This window comes from Rhincodon typus, chromosome 4 (assembly GCF_021869965.1).
Source record: "Rhincodon typus isolate 14 chromosome 4, sRhiTyp1.1, whole genome shotgun sequence".
NCBI classification, from domain to species: Eukaryota; Metazoa; Chordata; class Chondrichthyes; order Orectolobiformes; family Rhincodontidae; genus Rhincodon; species Rhincodon typus.
This window is the reverse complement of record NC_063335.1, coordinates 111,030,348-111,042,287: the sequence shown is the minus strand read 5'-3', so window position 1 is coordinate 111,042,287 and position 11,940 is coordinate 111,030,348. Positions and strand designations below refer to the sequence as shown.

At 41.6% G+C, this 11,940-nt stretch overlaps 1 protein-coding gene across 1 annotated transcript in view; it reads left to right on the top strand.

Annotated features, from left to right (window-relative positions):
* Positions 1-476: 476 nt before the first annotated feature.
* Positions 477-11,940, top strand: part of LOC109925298 (adrenocorticotropic hormone receptor-like) — a 100,728-nt gene continuing 89,264 nt past the window's right edge. Inside the window, exon 1 of the mRNA XM_048595608.1 lies at positions 477-596. The gene's annotated coding sequence lies outside the window, so the exon portion shown is untranslated. The remainder of the gene's footprint in view (positions 597-11,940) is intronic.

Genomic DNA, 11,940 nt, shown 5'->3' with positions numbered 1-11,940 from the left:
TGCCTTAAAAAACATTCAACAATAGCAAACATTCACTTCCTGAAGGCAGTCAATTCTGGAAGCGACTTGACAGTGAACTAAGTACCAGACCAAAAGCAATAAACTGGGAATGCTGGAAATCTCAAATCAATTTTGTTTCAACTGCAGTTTCTTGCTCTTACAATTAGAAAGTAATTTGAGTACATTTAGTCACTTGTTTTTGTAAAACTGGAGTTGAATAAAAAGACAGGAGATTCAGGGAACTGACAGTCTGTGCCTTGTTTGCATTTGGTATGTTGATGGTTTTATTGGATCTTGATGAAATATAGAGAGGACATGAATTTCCAAGGTCTGCTGAGCACAGATGGAGGAAAAGTTTAAATATACAGCCCCTTATCATTTATAAATCGCATCAAATTACATAAAACGTCATCTGGTCTCATTTGGCTTCTGAATGCAGCTGATGTTTAAAGGTCAGTTCATTTTAACATATTGGAGGAATACAGCTCGGGCTCCAGCGTTCACATCCCAGTACAGTACTTAGAAATAATCTCTCCAAAGAAGGTCATCAACGTCAACAGGTAAAGAGAGCAAGGATTTCAACAAAACATTGTGAGGTATTTAAGTTTTATCCTCTTATTTCTAAGAAAACTCCCGGTATGTTCACGGATGGAAGTGAACCAGTTGCAAAGAAACCGGTATATGTCACTTTTACGAGGCAATGTTTTTCTAAGCACATTTTCTACTTTAAAGGGCTTTATCGTTTGCTCAATCTTTTCAGAGGCAGTTTGATCAGTACATATCCATTACCACATGCCATGTGCCTCTTTATTCCCATCCAGCTGTAAATTTGCATTTATTTCATCCTGAGCTCCAATTCATCAAAAGGCTCAAGAGAAAGTTTCAGAATATTGCATTACAATTGTACAGAGAATTTCCATGAATCTTCCACTTTTGAACATTTAGCTCTGAATCAATGTGATGAATGGATTTATATCGGGTTTGTGCTCAGGTGCTGTGAATGTTTAGGCTCAACTTCTGGTCCAGTTCTGTTATGCAAAGGACTTTTGCAGCTCTCACTTTAACGTTATCAACTCTTACAACAGATGAATAAATGGTAGGTAACAGTACAAGACTTTAAACGAGTATCCTCTCCGGCCTGTCAGCTGGATATGAAAGGTCCAGTAGCAATATTTTTCAGAAGAGGCTAAGTGTTGTTTAACTCAGTATCTGTCAAGAAAAGCCACTAAAAACAGATTTATGTGGTTACCAATCACTGCTGCTTTCACAACAGTGACTACCATTCATAGAATGCTTACAGTTGGAAGCAGGCCATTCAGCCTACACCAACCCCGAGAACAGCATTCATCCCAGACACACCCCCAATCCTATTCCTGTAACCCTGCATTTCCCATGGCTAACTTGCCTAACCCACACAACCCTGGACACTACAGGACAATTTCCATGTGCAGAACCCAACCTGCACGTCTTTGAAATAGTAGGAACTGCAGATGCTGGAGATCTGAGATAACAAGGTGTAGAGCTGGTCTAGACCCGAAACGTCAGCTTTCCTGCTCCTCTGATGCTGCTTGGCCTGCTGTGTTCATCCAGCTCCACACCTTGTTATCTGCACGTCTTTGGACTGTGGGAGGTAACCAACGCAGACAGGGGGAGAACATGCAAACTCCACGCAGACAGACACCCAAGAGTGGAATCAAACCCAGTGCCAGCCACTGAGCCACCGTGCCACCCCAAGAAATTCAGCAAGTCTATAAAGCACTTTGGGATATCCTGAGGTTGTGGAAGGGCCGATATAAATGGACATCATTCTTTCCTTACACTGGGAGTTGCACATTCATTTCAAACCTCTGAATGTTCTGTCTCACCCACTTTTAATACCTGGACCATGAAGATATACAAACTCTTTATTAGGCTGCCTGTGCTGGTAATGTGCAACTAACGCATTCAAGCTAACAGTTCTTATTCACTGCAAAAATTACCCAGCCTGTAAGAGGAGGTAGTGACCTAATGGTATTGTTGCTAAACTTAATAATCTAAAGACTCTGCTCATGTCCTGACGATCCAGGTTCAAATCCTGTCATGGCAGAAGTGGGATTTGAATTCAAATTTTCTATAAGAATCTAGAATTGAGAGTCTAATGATGACCATGAACCTACTGTTGATTGTCAGGAAAAACGCATCTGGTTCACAAATGCCTTTTATGGAAGGAGACTGCAATCCTGGTTTGGCTACAAGTGGTTGACTTTTAACTGCCCTATGGACAATTAAGGAATTGGCAATAAATGCTGTCCTGGCCAGTGACACCCACATCCTACAAATAAATATAAATAAAAGTCATGTGATCCCTTTCCTTCACACAGTGTCCTTACTATGTTGCAATCAGAACATATCCTGCAATCTATCTCAATTTAATTTTTCCCCTGTGAACTCAAATGCGTTTAAGTCCTTGTCTTCATCTTTCTGTCCTTCCTCCAGTAATCTCCAGGCTTTTAAAATGCACAGTAGATTTCCTGATTTATAACTCTTCTCTGTTTCTACCACCCGCTCCCTCTCCAGCCTTGGTGCCTGCATCGTACCTCCTGACCCTTTCACCTTGACATCTCAGTAATGTTTAGAAAGAAAAACTGCTGCCGTTATCTGGGGCTCTGTCGCAAGAGGATTGCTGTAAGGCAACAACAGTAAATCCCTGTTACCACGCTTCTCGGAGAGGTTTTCTGCACTGTAGGATTTGTCAGTGAACATATTTGGATGTATGATTGAATTATTCCCTCGCACAAAGCCTGATCAAACAGATTACCCTCATTGATGCCCCTTCCAGCCAGTTATGTGCTGCTTTTCTTTATATCACACCAACTGCAATTGTGCTTCACATGCAATTGCACAGAGCATACAATGCAGAAACAGGCCATTCAGCCCACCTCTCTTCATCTTGTGACAACACATCCTTCTACTGGAATCATAGAGTTATACAACATGGAAACAGACCCTTCAGTCCAACCAGTCTATGCGACCATAATCCCAAACTAAACTAGTCCCACCTGCCTGTGCTTGGCCCATATCCCACCAAATATTTCTTATTCATAACTTATCTAAATGTCTCCTAAACGTTGTAACTGTACCCGCATCCACCACTTCCTCTGGAACACGAACCACTCCCTGTGCTCCTTGTCTTTCTTTTAAGTCTTCCGTATTTATGCCCCTAGTGTTGAAATTCCCCCACCCCGGGGAAAAGACATTTGCTGTTCACCTTTTCTAAACTCTTCATGATTTTATAAACCTCTGTAAGGTCACCCCTCAACTTCCTACACTCCAGTGAAAAAAGTCCCAGCCTATTCAGGTTCTCCTTGTAACTCAAAATATTCTTTTATCCCTCACATGTTTATGTAGTTTTTCCTGAAGTATGCACATGTTATTCACCTCAATTGCTCTAACTGGCGTCAACTTCCACACTGTAGCCACACTCTGCTAAAGATGTTTCTCCTGAATTCTCGATTTATTTGTGACTCTCTTATATTTATGGATTCCAGCTTGGATATTTCTTTCCTTGAAACTGTGACCATAGGCACCTGTATCTTCAGACTCAAAATTGCTGCAAGATCATTTTTCCCACTCAACCTGAAGCCCTTAAAATGACAAATAAAAGAGATTACCATTCCGCACCATTGGTTTCGCAATCAAACTCAGTTCTTAAATCCTTTCACCCAATGTTACTTGTAGAAGTGGTAAATCAAGCTGTGCAAATTGGTATGAAGTTCATATGCTGTTGAGATAGTTATGATCATGTTGAACAATGGAGTCAGCTTAATGGGCTGAATGGCCTATTCTGTTTTTATTTCTTTTAAACATTGTTATTATTTGAGCACCTGAATCCTAAAATGAAGAAAAGTTTGATTTTTTTTGTTTTCAGTCCTGTGAAGGTCTGACTTTTATTTTAAAAGAGCAGAACGTCATTTGGAACGCTGATGTCAAAACAGCTCTTCAAAGAAGTCATGATATTTTAGCATGCCATCTGGGGAGATAATTGTTTGCCAATTTCAGCTTTACAGCTCAGAGAGTATGGGGTGCAGAATCAAGCTCATTTCAGAGAGAGAAGTCCATAACAGCAGAGGTGCAGTTATTAGCAGTCTCCAGGCAGTCAGGATCAGGAAGAGGTCCTGAGCTGCTTAGAACTCTTTGGAAACTCAGGAAGCAGAAGGCAGTGTCAGAGATAAAGACAACATACAAGACAGTTGAAGACAGGAATCCAAGGAACCCATGTTGAGTAAAAATGAGTTAACAGCTTCTTTTAAGGGTCCCGGGGAGAGATATGAACTGGAAAAATTAGTATTTATTGAACGTGCAGAAATTTGCTGAAAGAAAACTAACTAAAGCCGTGCCAGCTGAGCAAGAAGATTTATTGCGAAGATAGTAGTGAAAAACTCTGCACTAAGATTTAAATATCTGTAAGGACATTGCTGGGGTAAAAAAGATTAACCTTTTTTGAGATTTTTTAAACAGTTTGTGTTTAGTGTAATAGAGATCATGTTTTTTTTCTGTTGTGTATTAAACTTAAATTTTTGTTTGTTGAAAGTACATTGGCGGCCTCTTGTGAATAAGCTCATAAGAATTACCTTCATGGTGAACAGGATAATGCCAAAAGGATTTCTGAAGAAGGGTCTAGGCCTGAAACATCAGCTTTCCTGCTCCTCTGATGCTGCTTGGCCTGCTGTGTTCATCCAGCTCTACACCTTGTTATCTCGAATTCCAAAAGGTGCCAGTTTCTGTGGCAGACACCTCCACCACCATTGACCACAACATAGCACAAGCATGGCACTGGGAGGTGGGATTCATAATTAATGATGGGAGCAGTGGAAGGGTGCTTGAGGAACGTGGCCGTGGCTGACCGAGGGAACTCCTCAATGAAACTCCCCGAAATAACACAGTCAAAATATGGGTACTTTCAACCTTTCGTCTCCCCTTTTTCACACAGCGAGTAGTTTAGGGTATGGAATGCGGTGCCTGGAAATGTGGTGGAGGCAGGTTCAATTGAGACATTCAATAGGGGCATTAGTTTGTTACTTGAAGAGAAATAGTGTGCAGGGATACGGGGGTAAAGCAAGAAATTGACATCAGGTAATGATGCTGATTTGAAGAGCCTGCACAGGCACAATGGACAAATGGCCTCATTCTGCACTGGAACATTCTTCACACACAGAATGTAGAAATGTAACTCAAATTTAAAGCTATATAAGATTATTCCTACTTCAGATCCCCAGCTTTCAAATAATGATGATATATCGTGACCCTTCATCACATTATCCTTCAACAACATCAATAAAAAGATTTGATCTGGTCGTTATCACATTGCGGTTTTGGGATCTTCCCGTACACAAACTGACTGTCACAGCTCCTGCATTCAATCAGTGACAACTTCTCGAAAAGTATTGTCATCTTGAAAGAAGTTATATTAGTGCAAGTCATTGTTCCTACTAAAACAAAAGCAAATTATTGAAGATGCTGGAAATCTGAAATATAAAAAAGGAGAGACTCAGCAGGTCTGGCAGCATCAGTGGGGAGTGGAAATGTTGAGTTCAAAATGACTCCTCTTCGAGACTGCAGGTAGAGGTGGAAAAATGATGGATTTTACGCTATAGAAAACAAGTCTTCCCAGCTTTATTTCTTTATTGTCCTTTACATTGCTGTATATACAACTCAGACTCGTAACATCCCTTCCAAAAATGTTCATTTCACTGTAATCCCAGTTGATGGGTATAATTCAGATCCCAGAGTGAAGTCTGGCTTGATAGATTAATGTTTTGTTTTTGCAATTTGGCTACCATGGAAGTCAGTCACCGAATGTATTCACAAGAGGCTGCCAATATAATCTTAGTTTATTAGTTCAATAAATAAAGGAATAGGGAAAAAAACAAAGCTAAATATGTAACAACTTGGAAAGTTCTTACCAATAAACAGTGAAAAGAAAGGTTCAAGCCTTTTTCTAAGCAACATTCTTTAGAGATACTCAACGCCCTTGTTTACAGACACCCACAGCTGCTTAGAATGTTCACTCATGCAGAACCATACATGTTCACGAATCCAGACACATCATCATCACATACATATGTCTTCACATGCAAGTATCGCACTGCACATGCACATTGAAGTGTATGCACTTTTGAAACAGGGGTCAGTGGCAGAGAGTCAGTATATGGGAGGAAAGAAACAGAGGAGGGTTGGAGAGTCAGAGTTGCGGGGAGAGTCCCCCTCTCCCAAAATCTCTCCACCTCTAAATTCACCCCATGGCCATTTGCCCCTCTGCTGAAACAAACCCCCCGCCTCTCCTGCACACCGCTCCCTGCCTCACAGTTCTCCTAAGCTTTCTCCTGCTCCCCCCACTCAGGGTTCCGATTCCTTCCTCCCCCAAGATTCTGATTCCCTTCTCCTCCCAGGCTCCAATACGCCCTTCCTCTCCTCCCAGGCTCCAATCATTCCCTTCTCCCGGGCCTACCGAAACTGATTTATATGCACATTTGCAGGTTAAAATGTCACATAACGTGCATTCGCTGATGTCAACAATCACAGCCAATGAAGTATCACTGCTATTCTTCACTGTAAAAATTTTTTAACTCGACTGACAAGACTACGAGTGGTGTCCTTTTGACAAATTGCTGTACATTTACCAGGCGTGACTCACTTCTTTAATGTCTCATCCCCATGACACATAAACTAACTCATTGACGTTTTTCACTGAATTCTAAGAAAAAACTCAGGGTCAACCCTTCAGCCATTATCTCACAAAGTAGTTTGTGTTGTAATTTAACCTAAATTGCATGATTTCTTGCTGTTTTGATGTAATGCTAAAAAGCATGTTTCTGACCTTCTAAATAAACAAGTCACCACCACAAAACTAAAAAAAACCCTACTTTAAAACCCAAAACAAATATAAAAACATATTAACTTTCACCAAGCTTGTTTAAGTTTAGCAATGCATTTGATTATCACCATGGTAGTTACTCAAGACACAATCCATTAAAAAGACCTTTAATATCCTCCAGTCAAACTACATTGAAGTTGTTCCTCATAAATCATAAAGAGCAAATATTAATATGTTGTGTGTTATCTTTCCAACTAGAATTAATAGAGATTCAAAAAGGGTGAGTCATGCAAGTCGATCTCCTTGATTTGCAAATATGTAATCAGATTCAGAATGAGGGAGTATGTCCAAAGAAAATGGGCCCAAACCAGTCATTTGTGGCAAAATAGAGTAAAGCCATGGCAAGTGTCTTACCACCTGTACATGTCACCAAAATGCACAGCACAAATTAACCCTGTTGAGTACAAAATGCACTTTTTGGATTGCTCCTTAATTTGTTTTTGTTGAGTAAGAAACTAAAGGCTGCAGAGACCTGGAGATTGAGAAAAAGTACCTCTCAATAGAGACAATATCATCCAATAATAATCTGTCAATGTAAGATCAGAAATCCAATTATTGTCAGGGATGGAAATTTAGCTGCATGTGGTAACCAAGGTTAATAACAGCATTTAACTCAATGTTGTTAAAATAAGGTTTGTAGCTTAGTGAAATGTAGACACTTCATGGGAACATTATCAGGCAAATCCAAGCCAAAGATGACATGCTTAGGATAATTGACTAAATCTTTGTTCAAAGAGTTGGGTTTTACAGAGCATCCTACAACCAGAGAGAATTGTGGAAAGGTTCCAGGAGGCCACCCTGAAGCATAGTCCCAGGTAGATAAAGGCATCAGTACACTGATGGGAGACAGGAAATGGGAGCATGTAAGTGGCCGGAATTGGAGGAACATAGAGATTTTGGGAGGCTGGAGGTGACTACAGAAATAGGGAGGAAGGCTTTAAAGATCATTAAACACAAGGATAGGAATTTTAAAGTTGTCAGTGAGTGGAGGGATGACAGGTAGACAGGACTCAGGGCAAGCTTGGACATAAGAAACAGAATTTCAAATGCTCTCTAGCTTTTGGGGAGGTGAAAGATGGGAGGCTGACCAGCAGAGTGTTGGAATAGTTAAGTCTGATTATTACGAAGGGAATGATCATTGGGTACCTCAAGCCTAATCCACCCTTCAATAAGACAAGGTCCAGTTCACTGCCTCCACACCACCTTCCGATGTTATCCCCATAGCCTGTGATTCCACATATCAATCAATCTCTATCCTGAGTACACTGAGTAATTGAGAGTCCACAGCACTCGGAGTTTGAGAATTCCAAAGATTCATCACCCTCTGAATGAGTACATTCCTCCTCATCTCAGTCTAAAATAACCTACCCATTGTTCCAAGACTAGTTCTAGAACCACCCTACCTCATTTACTGTCACAGCCAAGGAAACCTCTTTCTTGCATCTGCACTGTTGAACCCTGTTAAAAGGCACAGACCAGGGTTACAAGCAGATGGAGAAACAGAAATGCCTGATTGTACAGATGTCTGGAAGATATATAGGGAATTTGTCTGGAAAAGTTGTTAGCATAGCATAAACAGGGGTAAGTGAAGTGAGAGATCTTAGTGTGCTCGTACACTGGTCCTTAAAGGTGAGAGTACAGGTAGATGAAGTTGTAAAGAAGGCACAAGGTTTGCTGTTCTTCATTGGCAGAGGTATAGAATACAAATGTGGGGATATAATGATGAATCTGGATAAGACACTGGTGAGGCCACAAGTGGAGTATTGTGTGCAGTTCTGGTCACCACATTACAGGAAGGATGTAATTGCTCTTGGAGGGCATGCAGAGAAGATTTACTAGAATGGAGCCAAGGCTGGAGAACTGTAACTACGAGGAGAGATTGGAGAGTTTGGAATTGTTTTCCTTGGAACAGAGAAACCTGAGGGATGACATGATTGAGGTATACAAAATTGTGATGGGTAGGGATAGACAGAGGGAACCTGTTTCCCTTGGCAGAGAGTCCAAAAACCTGGGGTCATAGATTCAAGCTGAGTGGCAGAAGGATTAGCAGGGAAAAGCAACTTAATGCAGAGGGTGGTGGGTACATGGAATTCACTGTCGGAATTGATGAATTGAAGAATTGAAAAGACCATAAACTCTTTTAAAAGTACCTGGATTTGTACCTTAAGTACTGTAAGTTGCGAGGCTATGGGCCAAGTGCAGGAAGATGGGATTAGAAAGGGGTCCTGGGTGTCTTGGGGTTGGAATAGACAAGATGAGCTGAGCAGCACCCTTCTGAGTATCATTTCTATGGTTCTATGGTTTTGTGTACATGTAAAGAAGCAGATTTGAGGGTTTAAATCAGCACTGAGATAGCAATAATCTGGTTCATCCTTAGATTTTGGAACTATCATTTAGGGTATAGAATATAACAAAATTAACAGCAGAAGAGGAGGAGAGAAGTTTCAGACAAGTGACAAGAAACAAAAGTAATGAACAGGTTACCAAGAAGCACTGTATTCTTTTACTAAACAACTTAACGTTCTCTAAAAGAAATTTGATAGATGAGACACAGAACCCTTAAGTGCAGAAACAGGCTATTTAGCCCATACCAACCCTCCAAAGAGCATCCCATCTAGACTCACTCCCCTACACCATTCCTGTAACCCTGTGTTTCCTATGGCTAGTCTACCCAGCCTGAACACTATGGGCAATTTAGCATAGCCAATCGACCTATCCCACACATCTTTGTACTATGGGAAGACACCAGAGCAGGCCCATGCAAACACAGGGAGAATACATAAACTCCACACAGACAAATCACCCGAGGGTGGAATTGAACCCAGGTACCTGGTACTGGGAGGCAGCAGTGCTAACCACTGAGCCACCATACCACTCACCAGCATGAGTTGATCATTTATGATATAAATTTTATTCTGTGATTTACTCCTTCAACTTCTGCAGCAGATCTGAGATGCAGGAATAAATATCCTGAATGAATATGAAGTTCTTTATAATTTGGTTTCACCTAATCCCTGTGAATAAACTGCTGAATTAGAGGGAAAAAAAATAATTCTTATAAAAGAACATAGAACATAGAACAGTACAGCATAATACAGGCCCTTCGGCCCACAATGTTGTGCCAACTTATTATCCTACTAGGATCAATATACCCTGCATAACCTACATTTTACTATCCTCCATGTGCCTATCCAAGAGTCGCTTAAAAGTCTCTAAAGTATCTGACTCCACTTCCACTGCCGGCAGCGCATTCCACCCACCCACCACTCTCTGTGTGAAGAACCTACCTCTGACATCTCCCCTATACTTCCTCCAATCATCTTAAAATTATGCCCCCTCGTAATAGTCATTTCTGCCCTGGGAGAAAGTCTCTGACTATCCACTCTATCTATGCCTCTCATCATCTTGTACACCTCTATCAAGTCACCTCTCATCCTTCTTCGCTCCAATGAAAAAAGCCCTAGCTCCCTCAACCTTTCCTCATAAGACCTGCCCTCCAGTCCAGGCAGCATCCTGGTAAATCTCCTCTGCACCCTCTCTAAAGCTTCCACATCTTTCCTGTAATGAAGTGACCAGAAATGAACACAATATTCCAAGTGTGGTCCAACCAGGGTTTTATAGAGCTGCAGCATAACCTCATGGCTCTTAAACTCAATTCCCCTGCCAATGAATGACAACACACCATACGCCTTCTTTATAACCCTATCAACTTGTGTAGCAACTTTGAGGGGTCTCTGGACATGGACCCCAAGATCCCTCTGTTCCTCCACACTGCCGAGAATCCTGTCATTAACCCTGTATTCTGCATTCAAATTCAACCTTCCAAAATGAATCACTTCACACCTTTTCAGGTTAAATTCCATCTGCCACTTCTTTGCCCAGCTCTGTATCCTGTCAATGTCCCATTGCAACCTACAACAGCCCTCCACACTGTCCACAACTCCACCAACTTTTGTGTCATCGGCAAACTTACTAACCCACCCTTCCACTTCCTCGTCCAAGTCGTTTATAACGATCACAAAGAGCAGAGGTCTCAGAACAGATTCCTGCGGAATACCACTGGTCACCGAGCTCCAGGCTGAATACTTTCCATCTACTACCACCTTCTGTCTTCTATTGGACAGCCAATTCTGTTTCCAAACAGCCAAATTTCCCTGAATCCCATGCCTCCTTATTTTCTGAATGAACCTACCATGTGGAACCTTATCGAATGCCTTGCTAAAATCAATATACACCACATCCACTGCTCTACCTTCATCGATCTATTTTGTCATATCCTCAAAGAATTCAATAAGGCTTGTGAGGCATGACCTCCCCCTCACAAAGCCATGCTGACTATTTCTAATCAAACTGTGCTTTTCCAAATAATCATAAATACTATCTCTCAGAATCCTCTCCAATAATTTGCCCACCACAGAAGTAAGATTGACAGGACTGTAATTTCCAGGATTATCCCTATTCCCTTTCTTGAACAAGGGAATGACATTTGCCACCCTCTAATCATCTGGTACTACTCCAGTGGACAGCGAGGACGCAAAGATCATTGCCAAAGGGCAGCAATCTCTTCCCCGCTTCTCATAGTAAACTTGGGTATATCCCGTCTGGCCCGGGGGATTTATCTATCCTCATGATTTTCAAAATTTCTAGCACATCCTCCTTCCTAACATCAACCTGTTCCAGCATAACTGCCTGTTTCATGCTGTCCTCACAAACGTCAAGGTCCCTCTCACAGATGAATACTGAAGCAAAGTATTCATTAAGGATAACAAGGTGTAGAGCTGGATGAACACAGCAGGCCAAGCAGCATCATAGGAGCAGGAAGGCTGACATTTTGGGCCTAGACCTTTCATTCTGGGGCAATTCAGGGAACCAGTCACCTCTGCTGAAGATAACAAGGTGTCGAGCTGGATGAACACAGCAGGCCAAGCTGACATTTCAGGTTTGGACCCTTTTTCAGAAAAGTGTCTAGAAAAGGGTTCTGAAGAAGGGTCCAGACCCGAAACATCAGCTTTCCTGCTCCTCTGATG